Source organism: Choloepus didactylus, chromosome 13, assembly GCF_015220235.1.
Source record: "Choloepus didactylus isolate mChoDid1 chromosome 13, mChoDid1.pri, whole genome shotgun sequence".
NCBI classification, from domain to species: Eukaryota; Metazoa; Chordata; class Mammalia; order Pilosa; family Megalonychidae; genus Choloepus; species Choloepus didactylus.
The window spans coordinates 58,619-77,555 of record NC_051319.1 but is presented as its reverse complement, the minus strand read 5'-3'; the positions used below and the strand labels follow the sequence as shown (position 1 = coordinate 77,555).

General features: G+C 39.5%; 1 protein-coding gene across 1 annotated transcript in view; it reads left to right on the top strand.

The window, feature by feature from the left end:
• The window catches only part of LOC119507832 (synaptosomal-associated protein 47-like), a 110,431-nt gene that overhangs the window by 42,035 nt on the left and 49,459 nt on the right, over positions 1-18,937 (top strand). The window lies entirely within an intron of this gene.

The window sequence follows — 18,937 nt, the reverse complement described above, 5'->3', positions numbered from 1 at the left end:
ATCTTCAAGACATGTTTTAAGAGGTAGCTTCTTAGACCTTACCCCCAAAGCAGAAGCAACAAAAGAAAAAATAGTTAAATGGGAACTTCTCAAAATTAAAAAGCTTCTGCACCTCAAAGGAATTTGTCAAAAAGGTGACAAGGCAGCCAACTCAGTGGGAGAAAATATTTGGAAGCCATCTATCTGAGAAAAGACTGATATCTTCCATATATAAAGAAATCCTAAAACTCAAAAACAATAATACAAACAGCCCAATTATAAAATTAGCAAAAAATACTGTGCCTGTTTGAATATATTATGTGCCCCCAAATGCCATTATCTTTGATGTAATCTTGAGTGGGCAGATGTATCAGTGTTGATTAGATTGTAATTCTTTGAGTGTTTCCATGGAGATGCTACCCACCCAACTGTGGGTGATGACTCTGATTGGATAGTTTCCATGGAGGTGTGACCATGCCCATTCAGCATGGGCCTTGATTAATTTGCTAGAGCACTGTATAAGCTCAGACAGAAGGAGCGAGCTTGCTACAGCCAAAAGGGACATTTTGAAGAATGCACAGAAGCTGAGAGATTAGCTGCAGATGAGAGAGTTTGAAGACAGCTGTTGAACATGGACTCTTGCTCCAGAGAAACTAAGAGAGGACAAACACCTCAAGAACAACTAAGAGTGACATTTTTGAGGAACTGCAGCCTAGAGAGGAATGTCCTGGGAGAAAGCCATTTTGAAACCACAACTTTGGAACAGACACCAGTCACGTGCCTTCCCAGTTAACAGAGTTTTCCAGACACCATTGGCCATCCTCTAGTGAAGGTACCTAATTGTTGATGCATTACCTTGGACACTTCATGGCCTTAAGACTGTAACTGTATAACCAAATAAACCCCCTTTTATAAAAGCCAACCCGTTTCTGGTGTTTTGCATTCCAGCAGCATTAGCATACTAGAACAGATATAAAAAGATATTTCTCTGTAAACAAATACAAATGGCCAAAAAACACATGAAAAAATGTTCATCTTCACTAGCTATTAGGGAGGTGCAGATTAAGACCACAATGATATATCATCTCACACCAATTAAAATTGCTGCCATTAAACAAGTAGGAAATTACAAATGCTGGAGAGGATGTGGAGAAATGGGAACTCTTATTCATTGCTGGTGGGACTGTGTAATGGTACACCCACTCTGGAAAAGTCTGTCATTTCCTTGGAAAACTAGATACCGAGTTATCCTTTGATCCAACAATTTCACTCCTGGTTTATACCTGGAAGATCTGAAAGCAGTGACACAATGTATATTTGTACACCGATGTCCATAGCAGAATTATTCATAATTGCCAAGAGATGGAATCAGTCCAGATGTCCTTCAGCATATGAATGGGTAAACAACATGTGGTGTACGCACATGATGGAATACTGTGCGGCAGTAAGAAAGAACAAGGTCGTGAAACTTATGACAACGTGGATGAATCTTGAAGACATAATGCTGAGTGAAATAAGCCAGGCAGAAAAAGAGAGATATTGTCTGTTACCACTAATGTGAACTCTGAAAAATGCAAAATAAATGTTTTATCTTGTAGAATGTAGGGCACCTAGCAATAGACAGCAGCTAGTAAAGGAGGAACGATAATGTAATAAGGACAGATAAATTATGGATGGTAATCTTAATGTTATGGGAATTCTCAGGAATGACTATAGGTTGTTAATTTGGGGGGTTATGGTAGGAAGATGTTGGAAGCAATGTAGTTATTTTAGGTTATTTTTCTTATTCCTTTGGTTATGGTTTATTAATTTTCTTGGGGTATGGTAGGAACATGTTGGAAGCAATGTTGTTATTTTAGGTTTCTTGTTTTTCTTGTTCCTTTGTTTTTGTTTTGTTTGAAATTGTTTTTATTTTTAAATTGTTTGATAAGTAAGTTTAAAAAATGGAAAAAGAAAGATATGTACAGAATTAAACTATAAAAACATTCACAGGGAGTGGTACATACAGGGTCACCATATAATTCAACTCCATCACACATTATTCCACAGAGAACAATGTAACTGGTGACCCAGAGCTTGGTTCTGATGTTGCTGGTGTTCCTTGGCACAGGACTTTTAAAATTTATTGTGGTAGGTCCTCAGTGAACTATCTATCAGATATGGGGAAATTTCTTGTATTATATATTTGATGATTTCTCCCTCTCAATTAATAAAAAATTTGTTCCTTCCAGAGTTCCCTTTTTTTTTTTTTTTTTTTGATGAATGACCTCCAGGACCAGTCTAGCTTTCTTGTCTCATTTTTCCTTTTGCTTTTTGTTCTGTTGTATATTTCCTCAATTTTATCTTCCTACTCTTCTCTTTCAGTTATATTTTTAATTTCCAAGAATTCATTTTTTGTTCTCCAAATTTTCCCTTTAAATAGCATCCTATTCCTGTTTCATGGATGTCATGCTCTCTTACCTCTTATCTTGTAATTGATAGCCTTGTTTTTGTATTTGAGATTTCTTGTGCCTGCATTGTATATGGATCTTCTGTCACTTTGCTTTGGTCTCTATCTTTTTTGTTAGAATGTTCCTCAGATACCAGTGTGGGGTAGTGCTTGTCAGTGGCTGGGCCCTTTTGCTATGGTCCTGCCGATCAAGGAAGAGTCCCCCAGTCTTCTGCCTGGAGGGTGTAAACCTGGCTGCCAACTTTCTGGGAGCCAAGTGTGGAAGGGTTTGGGGGCTTGTTCAGGTCAGAAGTTTTCTCATCATTCTCCTACCTTCTGCACCTTACCCGTATCTTCAGATGAGTAGACCACAAGGGCTGTCAGGTCTTTGGTTCTACTTTTTAAAGGGCCGTTGTCAAATATGTTTGGGAATTTTGCCCTGGAGCATTAGCATCTGTTCCCTCTTCCCGTGTCAGCTCTTCTAGAGTTGAACAGTCATAATGCCTTAAATTTTCTTCATTAAATGTGGTTTCCAGCCTCCCTAACTGCCAAGAAACGTAGATCATATATAAGAAAAAGACAAAATCTCATTCAGGATTTTGAAATGAAAGTCAGAGACTAAAATTGCTAAGGAAATAAACCACTATAGATTTCTAATCTAATCTAACCAACTACAAATTGTGGTTGACATAATGTGAGATCATATCGTGTGATCCTCATCCTGCTCCCTTTGGGGATGAATGGGAGCATTGTATCTGAAGTATTGCATCCACATTCTAAGAAGAACATTGAGAAAATGAAGATTTAATAGGAAATTGAGGAGACTTAAAAGGTAGACTGTGAAGCAAACCAAAGATCATAACTGCCTTAAAATAACTGAAAGGCTCTCATGTGAAATGATATGAAAGCAAAAGAAAGTCCTTTAGTTGGAAGGTATTGAGAAAGGAAATTTGACTTAAGAAAAGGAACTTTTCCAACAGGGGACAGGACCCCCAGATGAACGAGTTTTCCTGGCGACGTGGGACACAGATTCCAGGAATCACCCTGAGGTCATCAGGGGATTGAGAATGCCTTTTGGGCCAAAAGGGAGAATAGAAAGGCAACAAAATAAGGTTTTAGTAGCTAAGAGTATTCAAAGAGAGTTAAGAGGCTGTACTGGAGGTTACTCCTATGCACGCTTCACCTAGATATGCCATATGACCACAGTATTATAGGTCCAAGTCAACAGTAGTCCTGAAAACCTTAAAGAATATCCGGATCCCTATCTGAGAATCTATAAAAGTTTCACTCTCTTAGTTTATCCTTCAGAAACTTAAATCCTTCAGAGAACTCCTATGCCAACTAAATCCCAAAACCCAGAGGCATTAGCCTCTTCAAGAACATCAACTAGATGTGTCCCCTTTTCTCATAAAGTTGACACCCCTTTTCAACATGAACAAGTTAGGGTGGTCACTGCCTAGACATCCCTGAAGATCGGAAAATGATTAAGCTAGATGAAGGAGTAGCAATAGACAAGATGGAATTTAACAAAGAATTGTGAATATTTTATCTTTATATAATTTTCTTTTTCTTAGTTCCTAGGGTATTAGAATAGCTAGAAGGAAAAAATTGAAATGGTGAAACTGTAATACCCTAGCATCCTTTGAAATTTGTTCTGTAGCTACTTGTTATATTGTAATTTGAAAGCTATCACTTTTTTTGTATATGGTATATTTCATAATAAGGAAATACCTGAAACTATGGTACTATAACTCATAACAACTTTGGAAATTTCCTCTATAACTACTTGTTAAATCATACTTTGAAAGATATTATCTTTTTGTATATATGTTGTATTTTTCATTAAGGAAATAACTGAAAATGTGGAGCTGTAACCTATAATATTCTTTGAAATTTGCTAACTGCTTGTTAAATTGCACTTGGAAAGTTATGATTTCTGTATATGTGTGTTATGTTCTACAATAAAAATGTAATTTAAAAAAGGAACTTTCTGACTACAGAGTTGTTGAAAAACCTAGTAAATTGTTATATGGGTAGGGAGTTTTCTCATCTATTTTGGAAAACTGTGACAGCAGTTCATGTCAGTATCAGATAAACATAAGCCTTGAGGACCTTTAATCTCCTTTTGATTTTGAGATTTTCAGATGTATGTTCATTTTCCCTTTTTTTTACCAGCAGCTTCCTTTAAGGTCTTGATTTTCAAATCATTCATCTTTAATGCAAATCTGTGCTTGTTTTACCAGATACTATATTGACATACAGACTGCTTTAATGTCCATTCCATTTGGAACATAGTTGTCTGGCTGTTCAGGTCAAGCATCTTTGTGTCCACCTTCCCATATCCTGATAGCTTCTTCCAGTCTGTAAATAATCACTGATGGTGATGACTGTTAGCATTTCTGCCCTATATATATCTCCAGACATTCATTATAGGCCCAAGAGTATGTACTGTAAAAGAAAGCCATAAAACGAGTCTCTCTTCTGAAAATGAAAATTATCTATCTATAGACTCAGATGACATATATGGTATTGTGGTGTTTCACATCTGTTTACTTCACCAGGAATCTTACGATCACTGAAAACAAAAAAAAAGAAAAAACAAAGAAAAAGCATGACTGGTAGGCATTGAAACCACAGAATGCTCATTTGTCTTTATCCATCAAAATCACAAAATATCAGTTAGCAAACTGACAGAGATTTTTGTTTAATTTGGATAATTGTGCACAATCTTGATTAATAATGATCTGTATTACAGAGGAATGTGTTGTAGCTGTTTTTTTTTTTTTTGTTCATTTTCTTTATAGGAGAAGTTGTGGGTCTACAGAACAATCTTGCCTAAATACAGGATTTCCATATACAACCACTACACCAACACCTTGTATTGGTGTGGGACATTTGTTATAATGGATGAAGTCACATTTTTTTCCATGCCAATCTTTTTTTTTTTAATGCAATTTTGAGATATATTAACATACCATATAATCCATCCAAAGTATACAATCATTTGCTTACAGTATCATCATATAGTTGTGCATTCATCGCCACAATCAATGTTAGAACATTTTCATTACTCCAAAATAAAGAAGTTAAAAAAAGAAAAAAGAATATCCAAAATATCCTATACCCCTTATCATCCTTAATCCCCCCCCCCATTATTTATAGACTTTTTTCTCTTTATTACTCATCTGCCCATGCTCTGGATAAAGGGGGTGTTAGTCACAAGGTTTTCACAGTCACGTGGTCATACAATAAAAACTATATAGTTATACAGTCATCATCAAGAATCAAGTCTACTGGATTATAGTTCAACAGATTTAGGCATTTCCATCTAGCTATTCTAATACACTAGAAACTAAAAAGGCATGTCTATATAATGCGTAAGAATAACCTCCAGAATGACCTCTCAACTCTATTTGAAATTTCTTAGCCCCTGAAACTTTGTTTCAGTTCTATTCCCCCTTTTGTTCAAGAAGGCTTTCTCAATCCCACAGTGCCAGGACCAGGCTGATCCCTGGGAGTCCTGTCCCATGTTCCCAGGGAGACGTACACCCTGGGGAGTCATGTCCCATTTAGGGGAGAGTGTAGTGAGTTTATTTGCGGAATTGGTTGAGAGAGAGAGGCCACATCTGAGCAACAAAAGAGGTTCTCTAGGGGTAACTCTCAGGCATAATTGTAAGTAGGCTTAGCTTCTCCTTTGCCGGAATAAATGAAAGCACATTTTTGTAATTACATTATTAACTGTAGTCCAGGGTTTGACTTAGGGTTCACTGTTTGTGTATTGTAGTTATATGGATTTTTAAAAAAAAATGTATTCCGATACCATATATATGATCTAACATTTCTTCCTTTTAATCACATTGAGACATATACTGCAGTGCAAATTGCATGCACAATGTTGTGCTACCATCACCACAATCCTTTACCAAAACATTGCTTTTTTTTATTTAAATTCAGTTTTATTGAAATATATTCACATACCATACAGTTATCCATGGTGTACAATCAGCTGTTCACAGTAACATTATATAGTTATGCTTTCATCACACCAATCTATTTTTGAACATTTTCCTTACATCAGAAAGAATCGGAATAAGAATAAAAAACAAAAGTAAAAAAGAACACACAAATCATCCTCCATCCCACCCTATTTTTCATTTAGTTTTTGTCCCCATTTTTCTACTCATCCATCCTAGATAAAGGGAGTGTGATCCACAAGGTTTTCACAATCACGCTGTCACCCCTTGTAAGCTACATTCAAAACATTGCTTTTTCATAAGGTAATATAAATAATAAGGTAATTATTTTGAATGTGTGGCTGGTCTAATAACTACAGTCATTTAAAAGTAGTGATGAGAATAAACAATATTTTGAGGTCTAAAGCATCTGTAATGTGATGAGAAAATATCTGTGATTTCTATTGGTGACAGCCACAGATCACTAATAATGCTGTGGCTGCCTACATTCAGAGTTGAAGGAAATGCTAAATTTCAGTTAGCAGTTAATGAAAATAACAAGGTATTTTTCCCCCATTCAGTTTCAAGGACCCATTGAGTTTTATAAATGGGCTCCTGCATGGTTGATGGATCCCAGGTGAGACCCTGACTTAGGATCATGGACTCTCAAAGTTGGGAGAGACCTTGGAGAGAATCTTGACCAAGGTCTTCAGTTTGCAAATGAGGAAACATATGTCCAGGAAGGAGACTTGACTTGACCAAGAGTCAGATCTAGGAAGCTGGTGCATGTCATCATCAGGGATGCTAAAGTAGATGACAGTTCTGTTTGAGAGGACAATGCAAATCATGGTGGTGGTGAAAGCATGAAAGACAGAAGATGAATGTAGCTCCCTCCCTTGATTTGGGGAAAGTGTTTGTGGTGGGGGGTGGGGTAGGGGGTGTAGCCTGTAAGAAAGATTAGAAGTTGTGGGTTGAAGATATAGTTAAGGAGAACCTAAGATGGCGGCCAGGTGAGACAGGGCTGGGAAACACCTCCGTGAAAAATGCTAGATAAAAGCCAGAAAGTGACCCAGAATACCAGTTTCAGCAATGCACTAGCTGGACAAGGTCTGCTGAAGCCACAGGGGCCGTGCACTTGGTGAAGCCAGGAGTCTGCATTCTGAAACGAGTGAGTAAGCTGGCTGAAAGTCCCGCGACCGTGCTGCGGTGTGGGGAAACCAGGGGTTGGTGTTTGGAGACGGACTAGTTCTTTTTTTTTTTTTTTTAAAAAAAAGGGAAACCCAGGAGCGGCTGCAGTTGCAACAGTGAGAACCGTGCAGTGAAGCACGGCAGGAGCGGGCTGTGCCAACCTCTCAGTGTCTGGCATGGAGGATGCACCGCTGCGCTGCTGATTCCCTCAGGCCAGGGAGCCAGAGGGGAGAGCCAAAAGGTGAGAGAAACCACGCTGCTTGCAGCTGGCTCCCTGGCAGGCTGGAGACACTCCTGTCCCGCGGCCGTGCCCACAGCCCAGAGCCGCACCAGGAAACCCAGTGTGATGGGGAGTATATCCCACGGCACTGCACACACCATAATATCGGCCGTGGACAGTGGCCTTGGGTGCCTACACAGCTGGTTGTCCCGGAGCTGGGAAGGCGAAGCTGTGCCAAAAGGGGGGTGTTGAGAAGCCCCATTCAGCCATTTTTGCATCAGGCTGGGAGTGCCCCTGCATGTCCCGGTGGCCCAGGGCTTCCCTTGAGGGATGGCGCACACTTGTGACATGGCACAGCCCTCCCTCAGCAGAGGTCCTGGAAGATCACAGCTATCAAGCAAAGCAAATGCCAAGAGGCCAAAAGCAACAGAAAATCTTAAAGCATTTGATAAAACCAGACATATGGAGAACGCAATCCCAAACACCCAAATCAAAATATCAGAAGAGACAGTGTACTTGGCGCAATTAATCAAAGGACTACAATCAAAGAACGAGAGCATGGCACAGGATATAAAGGACATGAAGAAGAACATGGCACAGGATATAAAGGATATAAAGAAAACCCTAGAAGAGCATAAAGAATTAATTGCAAGAGTAAGTTAAAAAAATAGATCTTATGGAGATAAAAGAAACTGTTGGCCAAATTAAAAAGACTTTGCATACTCATAATGCAAGATTAGAGGAAGTTGAACAACGACCCAGTGTCCTAGAGGTCCACAGAACAGAAAATGAAAGAACAAAAGAAAGAATGGAGAAAAAGATCAAAAAAATCAAAATGGATCTCAGGGATATGATAGATAAAATAAAACCTCCAAAGTTAAGACTCATTGGTGTCCCAGAAGGGGAAGAGAAGGGTAAAGGTCTAGAAAGAGTATTCAAAGAAATTATTGGGAAAAACTTCCCAAACTTTCTACACAACATAAATACACAAAGCATAAATGCCCAGCGAATTCCAAATAGAATAAATCCAAATAAACCCACTCCAAAACATATTCTGATCAGACTGTCAAATACTGAAGAGAAGGAGCAAGTTCTGTAAGCAGCAAGAAAAAGCAATTCACCGCATACAAGGGAAACAACATAAGACTAAGTTGTGACTGCTCAGCAGCCACCATGGAGGCGAGAAGGCAGTGGCATGACATATGTAAAATTCTGAGAGAGAAAAATTTCCAACCAAGAATACTTTATCCAGCAAAACTCTCCTTCAAATTTGAGGGAGAGCTTAAATTCTTCACAGACAAACAAATGCTGGGAGAATTTGCTAACAAGAGACCTGCCCTACTTGAGATACTAAAGGGAGCCCTACTGACAGAGAAACAAAGAAAGGAGAGAGAGATATAGAGAATTTTAACAGACATATATAGAACTTTACATCCCAAATCACCAGGACACACATTTTTCTCTAGTGATCACAGATCTTTCTCCAGAATTGACCATATGCTGGGACATAAAACAAGCCTCAATAAATTAAAAAAAAAAAAATTGAATATATTCAAAGCATATTCTCTGACCACAATAGAATACAGATAGAAGTCAATAATTTTTGATTTGTAACTCCACTATTTACTTCTACGTGATATAAAATACACAAACTCTAATGACAGATCAGTGGTTTTGGACTCAATGTAAAATATGTAATTTTTGACAAGAACTATATAAAGGTGGGGGAATAGAGGAGTATAGGAACATAATTTATGTGTCCTATTGAAGTTAAGTTGGTATGAAAGAAAAACAAGATTGTTATGGATTTAAGAGATTAATTTTAAGCCCCACAGTAAACACAAAGAAATTATCAGAGAATATGACCATAGAGATGAAAAGTAGAGTATGGATTATGAAAAGTGGGGGAAGGAGCAATGGGGAATTAAGAAATGAGTGTAGGGTTGCTGTTTGAAGTGAAGGGAAATTTCTAGTAATGGATGGTGGGAAGGTGATAGCGTTACAGCATTCTAAATGTGATTAATCCCACTAATGGAATGCTAGGGAGGGGGTGGAATGGGAAGATTTAGGCTGTATATATGTTTCCACAATTGAAAAGAAAAGACAGTCTAAATAGATGACAATTAAATGCCAAGGTTGATCCTGGATGGGATCTGATGATGGCGGACAGGAGGCTCAGAGGACACAGTTGAAACATAAGGAAAAAAAAAGAAAAAAAAGGAAATATAGAATGTAAGCTTTGTATTAATGTTGAATTTCTTAAACTTCTTAGCTGCGCTTAATGAGATTGTGTAAAAGAATGTTCTTGTTCATGGGAAATGTATATGTGAATTACAGTGTTTGTTCAAGGATGTGTGAGGCTTGCTCTCATATGTTCACAAGACAGAGCAGTAGATGATGGATGATAGGGAGGGAGGAAGGGAGAGAGGGAGGGAAAGAGAAATGGTGGTGTGACAACATGTTAAAGTTGGTGGATCAGGGTATCGGGGGAAGGGGGTGAGGATATGCTGGAATTCTGTGTATGGGGTTTGTATTGTTTTTGCAACTGTTCCTATAACTTTGAATTTATTTCAAAATAAAATTTTAAAAAAAGATATAGTTAAAAGTTAAATGGCAGTTGTTGCTCACAGTGTCATTGATTCATTTCCCAAACATTATGAGTTGCCTTGCTTATAAAGTATTATAAAGTATTGCTTATAAAGTATTGTCTTTAAGTTCTAAGAGTAGACAGTGTCTAATGAGACTGACAGGAAAGTAAACAAACAGGTGTACCACAGTGTGTTCAGAGCCGTAAAGGTGGTCAGGAGGAGGGCTGAGGAAGCAGGTCAGTCTTCTTGCAGTGTGGAAGTGGCATAAGTGTCCTCTTCTATTATAAAGTAAAACACAAATGCAGAAAAATACACACAAAAACCCATACATGAATAGTTTAGAGTTATTTTAACGTGAACACTCTTGTAAGCACCACCCAGGTCAAGAAATAGAACCATGTCAGCTCTCCTGGAAGCCCTCCATGTACCCCATCCCATCCCATCTGTCTTCCTTACCCTCAAGGCTTTACCCTGTGATCCCTTTTACTCTCTTACTTCCTTGTCTTTCATTATAGTTTTATCACCCATATGTCTATCCCTATACACTGGAGTGTAGTCTTGCTGCCTTTTTAAATATTTGATTTGTCTTCAATATCTTTTAATCTAAAGGCTTCTCCTTCATACCTTTCTTTTCCTTACAAGTTTTCTACTGAAGAATGAGAGCCCTTTGACCTAGAGTCTTCCTCAGTTTGTTTTTAACAGACTGTATACTTATGATGAATTCTGTATTTCCTGCAAATTGGCATCTGGCCTAGAGGTTTGATCAAGTGTAATTTCAATTATATTGGCAAGAATGTTGGGGAGTTTGTATTCTTCCATTAGAAGCTACAACATATCTTGTTGTCTTTCTTTTTGCGATGTTATCAACTGTTGATGCTTAATACCTAGATTCATTAATTCAGTAGCAATTGAACAGTGGTGATATTCTGATTCTTTAATTTCCTTTTCACTTAGCAAGATTACTGAGATGCCTCCCCTCAACTATTATGTGTCTCCTAGTGGTAAATTTCAGACTGCTTGATTCTTTTTCTGTGTTTAACAGGTTTAAAGATATTGAATTTATTTGCTGTCATCCTCAAGAAGTGTTCATTAATTATTTTTAGTGTCTTTATTAATTCAGGGACTTTAACATATTTGATGACTTTCAATCCATTGCAATTAATATCCTTACTAAAGCTCAGATTGTCCCATCTTTGGCTGTGTTTTAGCACTTTTAATCCTGTAATTAACAAGTAGAAATGACTTGCATTGTAAACCTTATATGATATAATAAATATGTCTTGGAAAATTCATGTGACTGTTAAATTAAATATAACTGTTATATATAAAAATAACTGTTAGGGGAATGTTCTGTAAATAAATTCCAAGTGAAGTCCAGATTAAAGATAGGGAAGAAGTAGCACTGAGGGCCAGAGTCACAGGTAAAGTCGCATCACTTGAGGTGGTGTTTCATATTGTAAGGGACATGGAATGATGGTTCCCTGATACTCATTCATAGACCAGTGCCATTCTAGAATGAAGTTTTTATTGTTTTCTCACATTCTGAGGTAAAATAAGGGCTACATAGTGAAGTTTTTAGAAAACTAAATTTATTTACATATATTAAAATTCTGGGGACTGAGGTTAGGAAGAGTGCAGAGTAAAAAGCTCCAAATCTCCCCAAGAAACATCGAAAATCAAGCAAAAACTGTCAGAACCAATTTTCTCAGAAATCTGAAACACAGCCAAAGTGAATGCTGAAATCAAAGAAAAAGCAACTAAAAAATAGTAGGAGTTAAGCCTGGGATTGGCAGAGTAGAGAGCTCCAGGACTCAGTTCTTCCAGGGAGGAAACTATTAAATTGGGAGGAACTGTCTGAAACAGTGATTTTGAAACTCATGAGACCAGAAAAACATGTTACAGCATCCAGGGAAGAGCAGCAGCTTGTGGCACCCATCCCCAGTCTCATGGCAGACCTTTGTGGGGTCCAGTCCCTGGCTGGCTCACTGGTGGCAGAAAGGGACATAGGAATCCTCTTCCCCCAAAACGAGTGGGCATGGCCAATCACTGATCACGGCTTTTGATTAGCAGATTCAGATTGCTGTGTCCCAGCTCTGAGCTAGTGTTTCACTCTGTTCTGGACAAGAGTGGCAGCAGCCATTGTTTCAACCCCACCAGGGACAAAGATAGAGAGTGTGGAGATTTAAATATGTGTCTCAGGGCTGTGGGGGACAGTTAGCAGCGGGAGGGTGGAGGTCTGCATTTGCTAGGTAGGCCTGGAATTCTCAATTTGGGGAGCTGTCAAGGAAGCTTTTGGCACCCCTTCTGGTCCCCCTCCCCAGGGCTCTTTAGAGCTGGTCAGCACCTGCTTCATGGGTCCTTGGCCCTGTATTGGCTGAGAAATACTGATGTGGGAAAGTCCTTTCTGCGGTGACCCTCTTCCCAGAATTTGCCCCTCAGAAAAAGCAACTAGAGACAATGAAAGGAGTGTAAAAAAAGGATAGAGGGAAAAACAAACAGTACAGATCAAGACTCCCAGAGAAGGCACTGAGGAAAGGAAGCTTTCTCCTGGAGGTGAAACAAGTTTACAAAAAGTACAGTCATAAAAATTGTGCCACATATCCAGGGCAAGAATCAGATGAAGAAGAGCTGAAAAGATCCTATCAGTTAAACATGAACTAGTCTACAGGACCAGAATAAGATGGACAAAGCGTCAAAGACAACTCTTAACACAAAGCCCATCAACAATAAATCCCTAGACAAGACAGAAAAATTGACCTTCAGAGGTAACTAATCAAGGTAATCAGGTATCTAGACATCAGCAAAAAACCACAAGCTATACTAAGAAACAGGAAGGTATGGCCAAGTAAAGGAAATAAATTAAAACTTATTTTAGGACATTTGCATATTTTAGGACATTTGCATATTTATGTCACGACACAGAACACAGGACATTTATATCAGGACACACAGAACACAGGACATTATATCAGGACACACAGAACACAGGACATTTGCATAGTTATATCAGGACACACAGAATTTGGAACAACTTATCAAAGTTCAAACAAATCTCCTAAATCAATACAAGGAGATGAAGGAAAATATGGCAAAAGAGGAAAAGGATATTAAGACAAATATGAAGATGGTGGATTAGAGAGACAGAGCAAAATTCTTATCCATGAAAAACACTAGGTAAAAGACAAAGTGCTCTAGAACAGCAGTTCCAGGGTTTCACCGGCTGGACAGGGATTTCTGCCCCCATAGTGAATGTGTATGTGGAAAAGCCAACAGACTGCATTTAAAATCAGTGAGCATTCAGCCTGGAATGCTGCAGGGGAATGGGTGATTGGAGCTGGCTGACAACCTGGAGGGGACAGCCTTGCATGCACCAGGCACCCTCCTCAGCACTTGGCTCAGGTGATAACCCTACACAGACCTGCGGCGAAAAGTCGACATGTCAGGGACTGGCAGTTGGAGCAAGCAGACCAGCGTGGAAGGGGGCAGCTTTCCACACCCCATGCAGCCGTATTTTCAGTTGGCTGGGGAGACGACCGTTCACAGCCCCATGGCCAAAGACTTCCTTAACGGAATTCGGGATTCAGTGGGATTGTAATGGCATCCACTCTTCTCCACAGAAGCCCTCAGTGTGTACAGCCTAGTAATAAGGGTGCTGCACAGAAGAGCCAGGAGCCCTTCCCCAGTTCCAGGGACTTGTGGACACATGGAAGACAGGGACTGTGTGACATTTGAGCTTTAAGGTGAGATGCACAGCTCTGCAGCCCCAGAGTACTCCACCCGCAGCCCTAGGAACAGCCAGGACCACTGTGTCCTGGAGCAGACTCCCTGCCAAACTGCGCGGGGCATGTTCTCAGCCACAGGGCTGGCAGTCCCCAGGACACACAGAAATTTGGTACACTGATTGGACTCCCACATGGTTTGGACCCACACTCAGTGCATAGACAAAGTTGGGAGAGAACTGGTTTGAGGGTAAGAGGTGGCTCAAGGAGGCCATCTGCTGGTAGGTCAGGGAAGGTGCACTCCACCAAGCTGTAGGTCTGCCAAATTGTAGATAAATGTTCAAATAATCCTTATCCTAGAAGAACCTTCTCAAGATAAGCAAATGCCAAGAGACCAAAAATAACAGAAAATTATACAGCATATGATCAAACCAGAAGATGTGGATAACTCAAACATCCAAATTAAAAAGAGAAGACACAACTTGGAGCAATTAATCAGAGAAGTACATGCAAACATCAGTGTCATGGCTTAGTATATAAAGGACGTGAAGAAAACCCTAGCAGAGCATAAAGAATTTTCAAGAGTAAATTTTTTAAAAAATAGTGTATTTTATGGAAATAAAAGATACTGTTGATCAAATTAAAAATATTCTTGAGACACGTAACAGCAGATTTAAAGAGCCACAGGAACAAATTAGCGAACTCAGTGGCAGGCAATGGATTGCAAAAGCACAAAGAACGAATGGTGAAAAAAATGGAAAAATTTGAAATGGATCTTCAGGAAATGGTGGACAACATGAAGTGCACAAATAAAAGAATCATTGGTGTTCCAGCAGGTGAAGAGAAGAGTAAAGGGCTAGGAAGAGTATTCGAAGACATTGTTGGCGAAAACATCCCAACCTTTCTGAATGATATAAACATGCAAATCAAAGGTGCCCAACAAACTCCAAAGAGAATAAATTCAAATAAACCCACTCCAAGACATTCTGATCAGAATGTCAAATGCTGAAGGGAGGAGAAAGTTCTGAAAGCAGGGAGAAGTGATTAACCACATATAAGGGAAACAACATAAGACTAAGTACTGACTATTCAGCAGACACTGTGGAGGTGAGAAGGCAGTGTTATGCTCTGTTTCAGTGGTACTGAAAGAGGCAAAACTGCCAGCCCCAAATTCTTTATCCAGCAAAACTATCCTTCAAAACCAAGGGAGAGTTTAAAATCTTCTTAGATAAACAGAAGCAGAGAGTTCGTTATCAAGAGATCTGCCCTACCAGAAATACTAAAGGAAGTTCTGCAGGTTGAAAGTGAAAAGCAAGAGAGTATGACTTGGAGTAGTGTGAACAAATGAAGATTATGAGTAAAGGTAACTAAAAGGAAAAAAACAGTGACAAAATAGGATGTATAAAAACCAAATGATAAAATTGCTTAGGTAATCACTATCTTTCCAGTAATAACACTGAATGTTAATTGATTAAACTCTCTAATCAAAAGATGAAGATTGGCAGAATGTAGAAGAAAGCATGATCCAGCTATATGCTGTCTGCAAGAGACTCGCCTTAGACCCAAAGACATTGAAAGTGAAAGGTTGAAAAAAGATATTCCACGCAAATAGTACTTCTTATAGAACAGGTCTCTTGTTCACACATTCTCTTAGTGTCTGTTTATCTGTAAATATACTCTCCCTCATTTTTGAAGGACAGTTTTGCCAGATATAGAATTCTTGGTTGGCAGTTTTTCAGTATCTTAAATATGTCATATGACTGTCTTCTCGCCTCCACAGTTTCTGCTGAGAGATCCACACTTAGTCTTGTCAGGCTTTCCCTGTATGTGATGGATTGCTTTTCTCTTGCTTCGAGAATTCTCTTTGTCTTTGACATTTGAGAATCTGATTTGTCTTGGAGTAGGTCTATTTGGATCTATTCTGCCTCTTCAGATCTGCTGTTGTGTATGTCTCCATTGGGTTTCTCATCTCTTCTGTTGTGCCTTTCATTCCTGTAAGTTCTGCCGTTTGTTTTTTGTTTCAGAAGCTTTCAGTTTCTTCTTATGGTTACTCTGTGTCTTGTTTATATCCTTCATCTCTTTTGCCACATTTTATTTTAACTTGTTGATTCCATGTAAAAGATTTGTCTGAAGATCTTTACTTAGTTGTTTCAGCTCCTGTATCTCAGTTGAGGAGTTAGTTTGTTCCTTTGACTGGGCCATATGTTCATGCGTCCTGGCATCATGTGTGATATTTTGCTGGTGTCTAGGCATCTCATTTTCTTGATTAGTTTATTCTGGAGGTCATTTTCTCTTTTGCCTAGGGTTTTGTTGTTGGATTGCTGTGTTCTGTATCTGTTCATCTCTCACTGGCCAGTTTTCATGTTGGCTCTACCCCCACTGTCTCCCCGCAAAACCAAGTGCCCACAGCAACCTGCCTCAGGGATTGGGGTTAGGCACTGGGCCCATCAGCAAGGTGTCTGTGTGTGGTAAAAACAAGTCTGCTTGCTCCCAGAGTTCTGTTTTTCTCTGGCCAGGAAGACCTGGGTTTTTTTTAGGGCTGTGCTTTAACAGTTGGTTCACCCATATTTCTCAGTGAAAACAGGGCCAGTTTTCCATGCAGGGGATGTAGAGCAGCTCCAGTGGTGCTAAGACAGGGTCTGTAGAGTCTTTTAAAAGCCCTTTGATTCCCTTGCGCTTTCCGGTCTGTCCAGGAGATGCTGCTTTTTGGTAACTTAACTGTCTTCAGAAGCTGTTCTGCCTCTGAGCATAGGCTGTGTCTGAACAGGTGGTGCTGAAACTGTGGGATTCCTGTGCCCTCATTTTGCCAGCCAAGATCTGGCTCCATGTGGGGCTGTGCCCCCTGTTTTATTTGTGGCAGAGGACTCCCAGTTTTTCAGGTGTCCTCCAGGCAAGGAAACAGCTGCCCACTGCTGTTTCCCTCTGGTAGGGGAAGGGCTTTTTAGGCCCCGGGCTGGAAATACAGTCTGTATGTACATTTTCTCAGACTCTTGTCCCTCACTGACCTGGTTCTTGAAATGTGCTTCTCGGTCCCATGGGTTTTGAATTGGGGGTTTGTCTCACTGCTGTGAGAGATTTTATAGTCTATGTCCCTATTGGGAGGATCCAGGCTGCTGTTTCTGTGCCCTTCCCATGCTATGTGAGACCATCTGAGGGGTGGGGGAAACAACCAGCTGGTCCAGGACTGAAAATTCCTACCTAATATTTTTTCTCTTTGTTCAACTCGGCATTTGTAGGGTCCTTCTCCAGTCTGTATCTTCCTCCAGAGTTCTCAGTAATTGAGAACTGTCCTTTTTTTTCCCATTGAATCTCTGGAGGGAGGTTTTCAGTAGCTGTTTATGTCACCATGTTGATGACATCACCCCTATTCCATGCAAATAGTAACAAAAAAGAGCTGAGATATACTAATATAGACAAAATAGACTTTAATGCAAAACTGTTATAAAAGATAAAGAAGGACACTATATATACTAATAAAAGGGGCAGCCCACCAAGAAGAAATAGGAATCATAAATATGTATGAACCTAACCATTGTGCCCCCAAATACATGAAGGAAACATTGCCAAATTGAACAGAGAAATAGATGTCTCTACAATAATAGCTGGAGACTTCAGTTCACCACTCTCATCAATAGAACCTTGAGACTGAGGTTCAGTAAGGAAACAGAGAACCCGAATAATGTGATGAATGAGCTCTTCCTAATAGGCATGTACAGAACTTCGCACCCCCCAGACAGCATGATACACATTCTTCCTTTTTTTTTTTTTTTGTACCCAATCATCTCTTTTATTTGAAAACATGTCTACACTGCATTGAATACCAACACAGTCATGACAAAGAAACCCATAGTCCTGTCTCAGCAGGCATTGGGGTCCAGTGTATGACTTGGGATGGATTATCATTTTTCACGGTGAGGGGAAAGAAAGGAAAGGACAAGAAAGAAGAAATGGGTATTATTTCTAACTCCCATTTGGGAATCTGAATGATGAAACTGAAGAAGATTTAAGCCCTTGTCTTGATCAGCTGATTTTCAAATATGGAACCTTGGCTGGTGGACCAGCAGGATTTGGGTAAACCAAGGGCCCACTGTTTAAAACAATATCCCACACATTACTGAAAAAAAAAAAAAAATGGGGAGGAGCAGGCTGTGCTTCCGACTGGCAGTTTACTTTTCCTGTTTTAGGAACTCTTACGGGTTTAGAGGACATCAGAACTGTACAACCACAATCACAACAGTGCATCTGCTCAGCATGAAAACTTTCTGTTTAGGAAAAAGATTTCAGTTGACCTTCAGGAAGAGATGGGCTGAGTTGGAGCTGCGAGCTTCCTTCTTCAGAACTTTTCAATATGATCCCACAGAAATGTGTGGGAAGTCATAAAGATTGGGAATATCTTTTTAAAAATCGAATCTTTAAATCTAGCTACTTTCTTAAAATCAGTATTGTACAAACTTATTTTCCCTTCCCTATCTTTCCTTTGAGGCGGAAAGAATATGTTATAACACTTGAGTCTCTAGCACAATTGGGCATCCAGGAGCCTCTTCGGCATCAAGAATGCAGCAATCTGGAGATTTTTTGTCATAGGGAAGAGCAGTCCATCCCTTAGCCCAGGATCCCATGAAGGAGGCAGCTAGGAAATCTTTGAGTCGTCAAATTGTTGCTGAAGAAGGTGGTAAAGCGGACCTGGGAGGCTGTCTGGTGTCCTTGTTTGTGTGAAACAAAATGCCTTCCCCAAAATATAGATACTTCCTGTTTATGAATTAAAATGGATGCCTTTGAAATTATTTATCTGGAACAGGTAAAGGCTGCTGCTCGTGACATATTACTCAAGTTTAGATTTTCTACTTGATTATTCACAGGAC